Here is a 15,220-nt window from a genome sequence, read left to right on the forward strand (position 1 = left end):
CGTGGACATAAAATGCCTTTAGGCCTAATGAAGATACCGTATCTATAACTTACAAGGTTGGTGTCTTGTGAATCAACCTGTATGCGCATTATTCTCCCAGGTAAAGCAATATTTTCCACCAAAACCGGAAGTATCATTCAAAAGCATCATAAAGCATATAAATGTCTGGATTTGATTAGAGCTTTGATCAGCTTGAACATTCAAACCTGATGCTACCTGAGCGTGATGAGACATATATGAAATACATTTAATGAAGCCCTACATTAACCACATTTAATGAAGCCCTACATTAACCACATTTAATGAGCCCTACATTAACCACATTTAATGAGCCTACATTAACCACATTTAATGAGCCCTACATTAACCACATTTAATGAGCCCTACATTAACCACATTTAATGAGCCCTACATTAACCACATTTAATGAAGCCCTACAATAACCACATTTAATGAAGCCCTACATTAACCACATTTAATGAGCCCTACATTAACCACATTTAATGAGCCCTACATTAACCACATTTAATGAGCCCTACATTAACCACATTTAATGAAGCCCTACATTAACCACATTTAATGAGCCCTACAGAAAAGACATTTAATGTGCCCTACATTAACCACATTTTATGAGCCTTACAGAAAAGACATTTAATGTGCCCTACATTAACCACATTTAATGAGCCTTACATTAAAGACATTTAATGAGCCCTACATTAACCACATTTAATGAGCCCTACATTAACCACATTTAATGAGCCCTACATTAACCACATTTAATGAGCCCTACATTAACCACATTTAATGAGCCCTAGCCCCCAAGTGATTGTGCTGTTATCCAATAGGTCCACCAGGTCCTCAATGTAGTGCAGTGGGTGTGGTTAGAGTAGTGCAGGGGGTGTGGTATGCTGAAGCAGTGAAGAAAGTAGAGGAGGATGGGTCAAGGGGGAGGGATCCTGAGAGGACCTGTGTGAGATGGGATAGGCCAACGAGTCAGATGGTTGGCTTCTTAGCGTTCATAGCAATGGTTATCAACTGTACTGCAGAGATGGAACGTAAATCACAGAATATAGATGTTGTGGTGGCAGCCGCAGTGAAGTATTTGGGTATACAAGATCTGATTTAATTCCAGAAGAGTTACAGGGTGTGTTGAGGGGTGGTGTCCCGCCCTCCGAGCCCATTGGAATGGTGCAGGAGCAGATAGGATCACAGTAGTGGAATGGGGTAGTGGGTTTTTAATGAGTGTAGAGTTAGTTGGAATGGTATTTTTGGGTGGTATAGAACATTTATTTGATGTTTTTTCCATTTTAAAAGACAAAGTATAATGGGTATATATTATCATCCAGTTGGGGGCGGTAATGCCACATTTTTGATCCCAACCACCGTAAAAATCCAGAGGAGAAGAAGAAGTTCGTTCCGGGTAGGCGTGGACCATTCTTCAGAATAACGAAAGCGTTAGAACTGTGCTGTCAAGACGATAACCGTTGTATGTATTACTACAGGTATGTCTTTGCACGTTTGTACTTTCTAATATCGAAAGGACATGTCATAACATGGTAGGTAACAAATCCGTAACAGAGGTTGTCATTTTTTTTGTGTGTCAAACCGAGTGAGAGAAGAACGTGAACAAATATTTTACATGTCACATAGCTGGAGATTTGGGGTTTGTCTTTTTGAATGTACTGTACGTTATTTCAAAGTAATTTAATAAAGAATCAATTTAATTGAGATGTTGTTTTTTTTGTTAAAAAAGGCTCACGAGCATGTAAAATGGCGGTGACCATTCTGCCTGTGTTTAGTGTTATGACACAGTAAAAACATCACATCAATCAAATTGTAGTCAGTCAAGAAAAACACCTGTGAAAATGTTTATCTTAGACGAAAATCTGTGCTTTTCTCCTAAACAACTGCCATTAACACAACTTTCTAATGATGATTGAGAAAAATGTAGGATATTCTGTCACCATTATTTTGTAAGGATTGATCATCTGAAATCAGAATAGAAATACCTTTTTATCAGTAAAATCACTGTGGAAGCCCTAAACATATTATAACCTATGTAATAATTGCATTGTTTGCACTATAATCTGTTAATATGCCTTGTCCCTGTCGTATATTGGCTTAAGGCCTAGACAATAAGACGCAGTGACAGAATAAATTCAACCACACCTTTGTTTCATTACAATACCAGAGAGCAACATCTGTCCAGTGAAGTCTATAAAACATATTGCCTGTAACAAACAGTTATATGACCGACAGCATGGTCAAGCAAAGTAATGTTTCATACATTTTTGGACGACTAAACAACTATTGATTTAGAACCATGGAGAGTTACAGCAAGTCAAAGAAAACAGGAGCTGCCTCCACTAGTCCAGCACCATTTCAACTTCAACATTTCTACATCTAATCACCTAACCTTAGTCTAATAAAGTGATAACTAAAAGATACCCAAAACTATTTAGTCCAATCAACGTAAGCTAAACATGTTGTGGCTGTCCATGGCACTGGTTTGTGTGTGTGTGTGTGTGTGTGTGTGTGTGTGTGTGTGTGTGTGTGTGTGTGTGTGTGTGTGTGTGTGTGTGTGTGTGCGCGCACGCAAGTAGAAAAAACATGTTGACTCACCCTACTTGTAGAGAAACGCCAATGCTATCCAACTCTTTCATGTTTCCTAAACAGTCTAGAACTCTGTCATACAGTATACACTTTAAGTTTTTGATGTCCTAGGCTACCTGGCTAAAATGCTTGCTCACTAGGCTTTCATGGGCAACAATGCACCAGGCCATCTAGATAACATTAGCATACTTCAGTGGATTCGGAAAGTATTCAGACCCCTTGACTTTTTCCACATTTTATTATGTTACAGCTGTAAAAAAAAGTGATCTACACGAAATACCCCATAATAACAAAGCAAAAATAGTTGATTTTGAATTTTAGTTAATTTATTTAATAAGGTTTATAAAAACCTTATTTACATAAATCATCAGACCCTTTACTCAGTACTTTATTGAAACACCTTTGGCAGCGATTACACTATTGAGTCTTGTTGGGTATGACGCTACAAGCTTGGCACATCTGTATTTGGGGAGTTTCTCCCATTGTTCTCTGCAGATCCTCTCAAGCTCTGTCAGGTTGGATGTAGGGTGTGGCTGCACAGCTATTTTCAGGTTCCTCACGAGATGTTCGATCGTGTTCAAATCTGGGTTCTGCTTTGGCCACTCAAGGACATTGAGACTTGCCCCGAAGCCACTCCTGCGTTGTGTTGGCTGTGTGCTTCGGGTCGTTGTCCTGTTGTAATGAGAACGTCACTCTAATCTGAGGTCCAGAGTGGTCTGGAACAGGTTTTCATCAAGGATCTCTCTGTACTTTGCATTGTTAATCTTTTCCTCGATCCTGACTAGTCTCCCAGTCCCTGCTGCTGAAAAACATGCCCACAGCATGATGCTTCACCGTAGGGATGGTGCCAGGTGTCCTCCAGATATGATGCCAGATCAGCTTCAATGCTCCTTGGCATAGATTCTACAAGTTTCTGGAACTTCCTGTGTGGAAGCACTTCATGCTTTCAATATACTTTGTATCCCTCATGTATTCAAAATGTTTCCTTTATTACATATAAAATGGACAGAGTTATTGCTTGAGTTGCAAAACAAAATGGAAAATAAAGTTGCGGATAAAGTTTGGAATGACACAATTTCATGCGTACAACATCTAAAGACCTGTATCCCTATACTTAGCGCTTTGTAGTCTCTAAAAGGACGAATTTGGGTGTTTTTGTGCCGCCTTTGTTGATGTGTTTTCCATGGCCCCATACTGCTAAACTGCTATATCGTCCAATTCACATGTTGTCATTCCTACTGGCTCTGATCTGGCAGACCCACTAAACACCCTAAACACTCACTAAACAGAAATGCATTTTTCAATGATATCTTAGTGTTGGAGTGTGCCCCCGGCTATCCATAAATAAAAAACTGGAAAATCATGCCATCTGGTTTGTTTAAAGTTTCGCCTTTGCAGAAATCCCTGGTTGCAAAAATGTGAATAGTTCACCTAATTTCAGTTTGTGGCAAAACAAGCAGCCATTGTGTAGAGAATCATTGTACCATCTAAACCGCTGTGAAATATATTTTCCATAACCAAAAATAATGTATATTCAGTTGTTTGACGCTGGTGTACAGTACAAGACCGAAAGTAAAGGACTCAAAAACTAAACTTCAGAATGGAAAGCACAGAAATGGCACACACAGAATGTATCTACCGCTTCTTAGACTTGCTTTCAATGAGACTGAAAGATCTATTACACACATTTGTGCATTTGGTCGGATTGCCCAAAAAGTTACATATTGTTGCTTTGATATAAGGAATTTGATGTATAGCATTTAAGTTTGACAATTTAGTTATTTTTCCACCACTGACGATTTGGTTTTTGAGAGTGAAAATATACAATGAAGACAAGGTTATTCAGTAAAATAGTACATAGTACTGCCTGAAACAAACTGCAACCTTGTACTAAATGTTTTTTTGAGTCAGTTATGCATTTATATTCATTTATTTAATCTACTATAGGTTACATGTATTTATTTTGTCATTTAAAGTGTGCACTTTGTCTAATGTAAATGAATGAATGTTTTGTTGTCAATGTTTAGCTGCCTGATATATTGAAATTAGAAAAGTGATTAAGAAGTGTTAGGTTCTAAATAAACAGTGTAAAAACCTAACAGACAACTAGTCAAAGCTCCAACCAAACATATTCACCCACTGGGTCAAACAGCTGCATAAGACAGACATGTTTACACAAACCGCTTGCCCATCTAGACAGACATGTTTACACAAACCGCTTGCCCATCTAGACAGACATGTTTACACAAACCGCTTGCCCATCTAGACAGACATGTTTACACAAACCGCTTGCCCATCTAGACAGACATGTTTACACAAACCGCTTGCCCATCTAGACAGACATGTTTACACAAACCGCTTGCCCATCTAGACAGACATGTTTACACAAACCGCTTGCCCATCTAGACAGACATGTTTACACAAACCGCTTGCCCATCTAGACAGACATGTTTACACAAACCGCTTGCCCATCTAGACAGACATGTTTACACAAACCGCTTGCCCATCTAGACAGACATGTTTACACAAACCGCTTGCCCATCTAGACAGACATGTTTACACAAACCGCTTGCCCATCTAGACAGACATGTTTACACAAACCGCTTGCCCATCTAGACAGACATGTTTACACAAACCGCAAACCGCTTGCCCATCTAGACAGACATGTTTACACAAACCGCTTGCCCATCTAGACAGACATGTTTACACAAACCGCTTGCCCATCTAGACAGACATGTTTACACAAACCGCTTGCCCATCTAGACAGACATGTTTACACAAACTCCTTGCCCATTTAGACAGACATGTTTACACAAACTTTTTGCCCATCTAGACAGACATGTTTACACAAACTTTTTGCCCATCTAGACAGACATGTTTACACAAACTGCTTGCCCATCTAGACAGACATGTTTACACAAACTCCTTGCCCATCTAGACAGACATGTTTACACAAACTCCTTGCCCATTTAGACAGACATGTTTACACAAACTCCTTGCCCATCTAGACAGACATGTTTACACAAACTTTTTGCCCATCTAGACAGACATGTTTACACAAACTGCTTGCCCATCTAGACAGACATGTTTACACAAACTCCTTGCCCATCTAGACAGACAATACATCTCTGTTGCAAGGCAGAAACTTAAGTGGTTCCTCTCATTGGTGTAGTCATGACCCTGCCTCCTATGTGTGTATGTCATAGGAGTGTTCCTTCATCTGACCTGACCTCGGCCCACATTCCTCACTCCTCCCTAATCCACGGCTATACAACCTTATCAGTGACTTAAACTAGACCGTTGCCCTTCTCCTCTCCATATGATACATGAGATTTAACCATAACATGTTCTGACAGAATGTAAACCTTCTGCACTCCCCTTTCTCCCTCAGTAATTTGCATACACCCAGTTCTAATATGTTAATATGAATGAGGATATTTCAAGTTAGAACCCAACCCAAGACCAATAACTTTTTGTGTCGGTTTCTCTTTATTACTACAGCCCGACTCAGATTAAGTCCGAGGCCAGTAACATCAACAGTGAGGACAAACCCAGCCTGCCTCTCTCCTTTCACACTGAGTCCAAACGTACAGTCACTGGGTCCTGATTGTGACAGTGGAGCCCAGTTTGCACTGCAGGATCCAGAGATGGCATCAGTGAAGCTGGACGACTGCAGTCAAACACTGGAGCTGAATGTCAACATTAAAGATGAAGAAGAGGAGGAGAAGATTGGGACATCTGTTATTCATGGTAAGAGCAGGTTCTGTCTAGAAGGTATCTTCAGAAGTTAGACCTCCACAAGTTATGACCCAGTCTGTTGCTAGGTTGAATTCTGTAATTCAACATCACACATCCCTGAACAACTGGTCTGTCTGGAGTGTTCAGAGAGTAGACTAAAGAAGTGAAGTAGACAAACTGACAGTGTTTTGAAGTTGTATGTAATGAGTCTGTGTAGTCACTAGGCTTGGGTGGTATACTGTATACCAGGGTATTTGGAAAACGCCACGGGAAGGTTTTTCAATATCGTTGAAACTATTTATTTGATTTAAAAAAAGCTAATATTTGTATAAAGGCTTCAAGGTCAACCTTGGAGCCTTTTTCCTCGCTAGATTTTTTCCTAGGTTCCTCCCTTCTAGGGCGTTTTTTCCTAGAAACTGTGCTTCTACATCTGCGTTGCTTGCTGTTTGGGGTCTTAGGCTGGGTTCCTGTAAATGTAAAAAAGGGCTCCTTAAAATACATTTGATTGATATGTACAGTTGAAGTTGGAAGTTTACATACACCTTAGTCAAATACATTTAAACTCAGTTTCACAATTCCTGACAATTAATCCTAGTACAATTAATCCTAGTACAAATTCCCTTCCCAATCATGAAGTGGAACGACATTTATTGGATATTTCAAACTTTTTTAACAAATCAAAAACTGAAAAATTGGGCGTGCAAAATTATTCAGCCCCCTTAAGTTAATACTTTGTAGCGCCACCTTTTGCTGCGATTACAGCTGTAAGTCGCTTGGGGTATGTCTCTATCAGTTTTGCACATCAAGAGACTGACATTTTTTCCCATTCCTCCTTGCAAAACAGCTCGAGCTCAGTGAGGTTGGATGGAGAGCATTTGTGAACAGCAGTTTTCAGTTCTTTCCACGTTTGAAGCCTGAAATGTGGCAAAAGGTCGCAAAGTTCAAGGGGGCCGAATACTTTCACAAGGCACTGTATGTAGCATGGACTCTAGGGCTGACACCATTTAGTCGATTATTTGGTCGATAGGCTGTTGGTCCACCAAGATTTCTTTAGTCGAGCAGTAGCAAATATCAAAAAAAAAAAATTGTGGTGTACAAGACACCTGTTTTATTCACGACTGTCCGAATGTACTAATGGACTACAGTTATTGCTTGTTTTTCCTGTTTGACTGTTTGTTTAATAGCCTACTGATTCCATGAGCACCGAGCCTCACGCAACCACATGGTGGATAAACAATTTCACTAATTTGTATGTTTGTTGTCTTCGCTATGCTGTAATAAAGGCTTTACTTTCTCTCTCTGTTTAAATAGCCCCTTTGGTATTATTTATGATTCATTTAGTGTCTGATAATAATAATAATACCCCTCCCTTTTCTTGATCTTTTTTGATTATTACTATTATTATGACCATCATTATGATAATAGGTAATGCCGTTATCATTAGTAGGCTTAGTATAATAATCTTGTATAAGTCTTTGGCCTGAATGTCAAGCGTCACGTCTGGAGGAAACCTGGCACCATCCTTACGGTGAAGCATGATGGTGGCAGCATCATGCTGTAGGGCTGTTTTTCTGCACCATGTACTGGGAGACTAGTCAGGATCGATGGAAAGATGAACAGAGTAATGAACAGAGAGCTCCTTGGTGAGAACCTGCTCAGGACCTCTGACTGGGGAGAAGGTTCACTTTCCAACAGGACAACGACCCTAAGCATACAGTCAAGACAACACAGGAGTGGCTTCGGGACAAGTCCCTCAATGTCCTTGAGTTGCCCAGACAGAGCATGGATCTAAACCCGATCAAAAATCTCTGGAGAGACCTGAAAATAGCTGTCCAACCTGACAGAGCTTGGGAGGATCTGCAAAGAAGAATGGGAGAAACTCCCCAAATACAGGTGTGCCAAGCTTGTAGCGTCATACCGAAGAAGACTTGAGGCTGTAATAGTTGTCAAAGGTGCTTCAACAAAGTTCTGAGTTAAGCGTCTGAATTAGTGACTGCATCTCAGTGCAAGAGTCGTAACAACATTCCCTGGTTCGAATCCAGGCTGTATCACATCCGGCTGCGCACAATTGGCCTTGTGTTGTCTGGGCAGTCATTGTAAATAAGAATTTGTTCTTAACTGACTTGCCTAGTTATATAATGGTTTTACACACACACACACTGACCAAAATGTTATTTTATTGGCATTTAAGTATGTCCCCATGACCAGTAAAACATCATCAAAACCTATTTCTTTCACTTACTTGCTGTGCTGTTTCATTCGCAACAAAGATTTCTATGGAACGCCGTTTGGGTTTTTGCGTGTCAAATAAGATACACATCAAATAACACTATTTGATGTGTCAAATAATCTTGTTGACCAATCAGGACCTGAATATGACTCCACATCACAATAATTTTACTCATTCATAAATGTTTTACATAGTGTAATCAATGTGTAATTACTATCACTCGTATTTCATATGTCACAACGATTCATCAATAGGTATGCTGATAGCTATGATGCTGGTAAAGTTGTCTCGCGCAGGTACAGTGCTGGTCAGAAAAAAAGCCAGCTAGCTCATGGATGCGAACAATGTTCTTCCCCAAAAACATAGCAAAATGACTGTTTCAGTAGCTAAAGTTAGCTAGCTAACTATATATCTAAAATAACCTTAATTTCTAAGACTGTTCTTATTTGATTAATGGTGGTCGGACCCATCTATGTGTAGTTAGCCACAATAAGGATTAGCCACAAAGTGGACTTTGCGGTTAGCCTTCAAAATAAAGGTATGGCATAATTCTACTATTTGTATTAATTTGCATCGCTGTCAATGACATACTTTTATTTTGTAGGCAAACCGCAAAGTTCACTATTGTGCCTAATCCTTATTGTGGCTAGCTTCACAACACATAACCCGGTCCGGTCGAGCCTCACTAGCTAGCTGGCTGCTTATAACGTTAGCTTTGGGCAACAGGGTTAAGTAGCTGGCTAGCTATTTATTTTCATGAACCGAAGTTCAATTTAATAGACAAACCAAAAGTGACAACCTAGCTAATACCTAGCTAGGATTCCTAAATTATTGCTAAGAATAATGAAAAGGACTGCAGTTTCTACTGGTCATTGTTTTCAGGCTGGTTGTATTGGTGCTAACTAGGTACCAAGCTAAAGCTAGCTAGCTACCCCAGAAGTTGCGGTCGAACAAATTATGCTTTATTACCAACGCCGTAATAAACACATCGTTTGTGGCCGGTGTTTGCTTGTTAGCGGTGTTTGCTTGTTAGCGGTGTTTGCTTGTTAGACTTTTTTGTACAGCTTTAACAGTGCTACTGTATCATTTTTGACACGTAAAGACTCAAATGGCGTTCCATAGTATGCATGTCGAGAAGCTAATAGCAGTGACTATTACTGTGTAATTGTGTACCGGTGCTCGACCAGTCGGCGAAAGCCAACATCACCCACGACAGAGAACGATTGATTGTCAACGGCAATGAATTCCATTATCTTGGCTTTAATGGATTTCGCCTTTGAGTTGTCTCACTGAAATGTTCTTACTCTTTCAAATGACTGCTCGACTTGTTGACCGCTCGATCCACACAGCAGACATTGTGTGGGCTAGGTTAAGAATGCGATGTCGCAAGTGTAGCTTAATTTTACGTGGCGTCATTACGTAGGTATGCACGGTAGCTTTGACATTGCTTTTTAACATCGGCGTTAAACTACACATCAGGCCGATACTGATGTTGGCATTTTTCGCTAATATCAACAGATTCCGATATGTTCACCGATATATTGTGCATCCCTAGTCTGAATACTTATATAAATGTGATGTTTCTGTTTTTTATTATTAATACATTTCTAAAAAACTGTTTTTGCTTTGTCATGGGGTAATATGTGTAGATTGATGAGAAATAACAAACAATGTCATCCATTTTAGAATAAGGCTGTTACGTAACTAAATGTGGAAAAAGTCTAGGAGTCTCAATAATTTCCGAATGCACTGGAGACATACATGTTTAAACATTTTTGACCAATTGATTAGTTGATAGAACAAACTACTCTTGGTTAACCACATATTTTTGTTGTTGTTGGGGACAGCCCTATTGGACTCTACAAGGTGTCGAAAGCGTTGTACAGGGAGGCTGGCCCATGTTGACTCAAATGCTTCCCACAGTTGTATTAAGTTGGTTGGATGTCCTTTGGGTGGTGGACCATTCTTGATACATAAGTTAAACTGTTCAGCGTCAACCTAGCAGCATTGGAGGTCTTGACACAAACCGGGGCGCCTGGCACCTACTACCATACCCCATTCAATGGCACTTAAATATTTTGTCTTGCCCATTCACCCTCTGAATTGCGCACATACACAATCCATGTCTCAGTTGTTTCCTTATTTAACCTGTCTCCTCCCCTTCATATACACTGATTTTAAAGCGGATTTAACAAGTGATATCAATAAGGGATCATAACTTGCACCTGGTCAGTCTATGTCATGGAATGAGCAGGTGTTCTTAATGTTTTTCCCATTCTGCGTATGTCACAAAAACTTGACTTTTTTTCCTGATGCTGTTCACACAGGTGACGTTGAGACATTCTCTACATCCAGAAAGCAGCAGGAAGATCACAGAGCTAAGAGGTCTCACCACTGCCCACATTGTGAGGAGATTTTCCCAATGCTATCAAAGCTAAAAATACACCTAAAAATACACACAGGAGAGAATCTGTATTCCTGCACTGACTGTGGGAAGAGTTTCACAACATCAAGGGCTCTGACAGTTCATCAGAGATGGCACACGGGATTGAAGTCTTTCCCCTGCTCTGACTGTGGAAAGAGTTTCACAACATCAAGGGCTCTGACAGTTCATCAGAGAGTGCACACAGGAGAGAAGCCTTACTCCTGCTCCGACTGTGAAAAGAGTTTCTCCCGATTGGATAAGTTAAATAGGCACCAACTAATACACACAGGAGAAAAGTCTTACTTCTGCTCTGACTGTGGGAATTATTTCGCCCAATTTAATACCTTAAAATCTCACCAGCGAATGCACACAGGAGAGAAGCCTTACTTCTGCTCTGACTGTGGGAAGAGTTTCTCTCAACTGGGAAGCTTACAAACACACCAACGTATTCATACGGGAGAGAAGCCTTACTTCTGTTCTGACTGTGGGAAGAGCTTTAGAACATCAGGGGCTCTGACAGTTCATCAGAGCGTGCACACTGGAGAGAAGCCTTACTCCTGCTCTGACTGTGGGTGCAGATTCTCTCAACGGAGAAACTTAAACCACCAACATATACACACAGGAGAGAAGCCTTACTCTTGCTCTGACTGTGTAAAATGCTTCACAACATCATATGAGCTAACAGTTCACCGGAGAACACACACAGGAGAGAATCCTTACTTCTGCTCTGACTGTGGGAAGAGTTTCTCCCTATTGGATACCTTAATCAAACATGAACGTATACATACAGGAGAAAAGCCTTACTCCTGCTCTGACTGTGGGAAGAGTTTCTCTCAACAGAGTAACTTAAAAAGACACCAACGTTCACATACAGGAGAAAAGCCTTACTCCTGCTCAGACTGTGAAAAGAGTTTTTCTCAATTGGATAAGTTAAATAGTCACAAGCGAATACATACAGGAGAGAAGCCTTACTCGTGCTCTGACTGTGGGCAAAATTTCTCTCAACACAGCAGCTTTAAGAAACACCAACGTATACACACAGGAGAAAAGCCTTACTTCTGCTCTGACTGTGGAAAAGTCTTCACAACATCATCTGAGCTAACAGTTCACCAGAGAACACACACAGGAGAGAAGCCTTACTTCTGCTCTGACTGTGAAAAATGCTTCAAAACATCATCTGAGGTAACAGTTCACCAGAGAACGCACACAGGAGAAAAGCCTTACTCCTGCGCTGAATGTGGGAAGAGTTTCTCTCAACAGAGCAACTTAAAAAAACACCAATGTTTACATGCAGGAGAAAAGCCTCACTTCTGCTCTGACTGTGGGAATTGTTTTACCCAATTATATACCTTAACATGTCACCAGCGTATACATACAGGAGAGAAGCCTTACTCCTGCTCTGACTGTGGGAAAAAAATTCTCTCAACACAGCAGCTTAAAGAAACACCAACGTATACATAAAGGAGAAAAGCCTCATCAGTTCTCTCAGACCAGCTAAGATTAAAGTCCATCACTTAATTATCATGTCATAAAGTAAGTGGTAACACTGAATTGGATCCTATTGTTTCTCACTGTGAGAACTGTGCAGAGGAAATGGAGAATTAGAGAATGTTAGCCTCCCTTTACTAATCAGTTTACACCTTGTCAGTTTTGGTGTGTTTTGTTAGCTTCTACTGTAAAGATATTGAGATGACCTTGGATTTGTCCTTAAGGTTGAATAACCTCTGTGGTTTCTCCTGTTGAAAATACGGAGTCTGATGGTTGAGCTGGTGGTGCTGCTTCCCTCTGCAGTTTTCTGTGGGAATTAGCTAGTAGACACAACATGTATCAGATAGAGATGGTGTGAGGATCAGTTTTCACCTTTTGTTTGGGTGGATATTTGTGGGAATAAGCTAGTAGACACAACATGTATCAGATAGAGATGGTGTGAGGATCAGTTTTCACCTTTTGTTTGGGTGGATATATTTTTTTTGACTACTAAGGGACTGTAAGGTATTTATAAAAAGGGATACCTGGAGAAAATCATCTCTCTCTGAAATGGGAATGGGTGGCCCTCCCTTCAGTGAAATATATTTTTACCCGACCCTCCCTGAACACTTGACAACAACAAAAACAAGTGACCCTCCCCTATACCCAAAATAATAATTTAAATATGAAGTGGATTGCAGAGAACATGCCTACTGTTTACCCTCACTCCTTGGACAGACCAGAGTCTTGCTGTTTTAGAAACTGTTCTGCGTTTTGTAAGCGTTACATGGCAAAGTAGCCAGAAGGTTGTGGTTTCGCAGAACACCGTGGATAAGGGTAGGGGTGAACATACAGGTCCCTCCACTAATATTGGGACACTTGGTAAATATGAGCAAAACGGGCTGTGAAAAAAATGTGTTTGCTGTTTATCCTCTTGGTGTTTCATTCAAAATATTTACAAAAATCGAACCTTTTAATTAAAGTAAAATGATTGAAAAAAATACATGTGAAATAAAATGTTTTTCTTCAAAACACGTGTTGCAGAATTATTGGCACCCCTAGAAATTATTATGAGTAAAATCTAACTGAAGTATATTCCCATTCATATTTTATGTTCTTAAGTTCACCTGAGCGATTAGGAACACTTAAGTGGTAAGCAATGACTTCCTGTTTCACTGGGGTGTAAATATATGGTGACACACAGGTCAAGGTCCGATAGTCATCCCTCACTATTGGAAAGATGTGATAATGTGCGACAAAAGGTTGTTGAGCTGCACATTTCCACTATCAGGGCAATAATTAAGAAATGTAAAGTTACCGGAGATGTTAACAATGGGCCTGGAAGAGGACATGTGTCTATATTGACTCCACGCACAGTGAGGAGGATGGTTCGAGTGGCAAAAAAAATCTCCAAGGATCACAGCTGGAGAATTGCAGACGTTAGTTGGGTCTTGGGGTCAGAAAATCTAAAAAACTACGATCAGACGCCACCTATATAACCACAAGTTGTTTGGGAGGGTTGCCATAAAAACACCTTTGCTATCATCAAACAACAAACTCAAGCGCCTACAGTTTGCCAAACGTTACTGGATCTTTCAATGGGACCAGGTTCTATGGTCAGATGAGACCAAAATAGAGCTTTTTGGAAACCAACACCAGAGGTGGGTTTGGTGTAGACAGAAAGATATCCATACAGAAAGTACCTCATCCCCACTGTGAAGTCTGGTGATGGATCTTTGATGTTGTGGGGCCGTTTTTCTTCCAAAGGCCCTGGACCACTTGTGAGGATACATGGTATCATGGACTCCATCAAGTACCAGCAGATATTAAATCTAAACCGGACTGCCTCTGTTAGGAAGCTTAAACTGTGACGTGGTTGGATCTTCCAGCAGGACAATGATCCAAAGCACATCTCAAAATCAACACAAAAAAATGGTTTACTGACCACAGAATCACCTCACCTGAACCCCATTTAAAACCCATAGGAAGAGCTGAAGAGGAGAGTCCACAAGCGTAGACCTGGGAATCTGGAGAGATTCTGTATGGAGATTCTGTATGGAGGATCCCTTGCCATGTGTTCTACAACCTCATTACACATTATAGGAGAAGACTCAGAGCTGTTATCTTGGCAAAGGAAGGTTGCACAAAGTATTGAATGAAGGTGTCAATAATTGTGGCACACATACACTATCGTTGAAAAGTTTGGGGTCACCTTGAAACGTCCTTGTTTTTGGAAGAAAAGCACATTTATTGCCCATTTAAAATAACATAAAATTGCCTACCTCTTATTTCTTAAATTGGAAGAAATATTCTCCAACACAAAGCGCTCTTGTTGTTAGTAGCCTAAAGCCATTTTCATTTGAAGACCGTTTAAATGAATTAGACCTTCTCCAATTAGTCCACTTTCAGCACTCATCCGTTGTCCATCTGTAATGTAAATTACTCTAATATGGTTTATGGAGATCAATAACTCTAAAGAAATAGCTTCATTATATGCAATGAAACATATTGTTTTAATTCAAATCAATTATAATCGTAGCTCTAGTTTTCCTCGTCTTCATGTTCTTCCTCTCCAACTGAACAGGACATCAGTAGGCCTAGTCCGCGCACACAGATTATTATTATTTTTTTCAAATCAAATGTTATGTCACATGCGCTGAATAAAACAGTGAAATTCTTACTTACAAGCCCTTAACCAACAATGCAGTTAAGAAAGTGCCACCGTACACAGCACAGTCATTTGTAGG

At 40.2% G+C, this 15,220-nt stretch overlaps 1 pseudogene; it reads left to right on the forward strand.

Moving 5' to 3' along the window:
• The first annotated feature begins 1,420 nt into the window (after window positions 1-1,420).
• LOC135531430 (zinc finger protein 665-like) lies at window positions 1,421-13,493 on the forward strand (annotated as a pseudogene).
• Window positions 13,494-15,220: the final 1,727 nt, after the last annotated feature.

This window comes from Oncorhynchus masou, unplaced genomic scaffold (genome assembly GCF_036934945.1).
Source record: "Oncorhynchus masou masou isolate Uvic2021 unplaced genomic scaffold, UVic_Omas_1.1 unplaced_scaffold_1586, whole genome shotgun sequence".
Taxonomy (NCBI): Eukaryota; Metazoa; Chordata; class Actinopteri; order Salmoniformes; family Salmonidae; genus Oncorhynchus; species Oncorhynchus masou.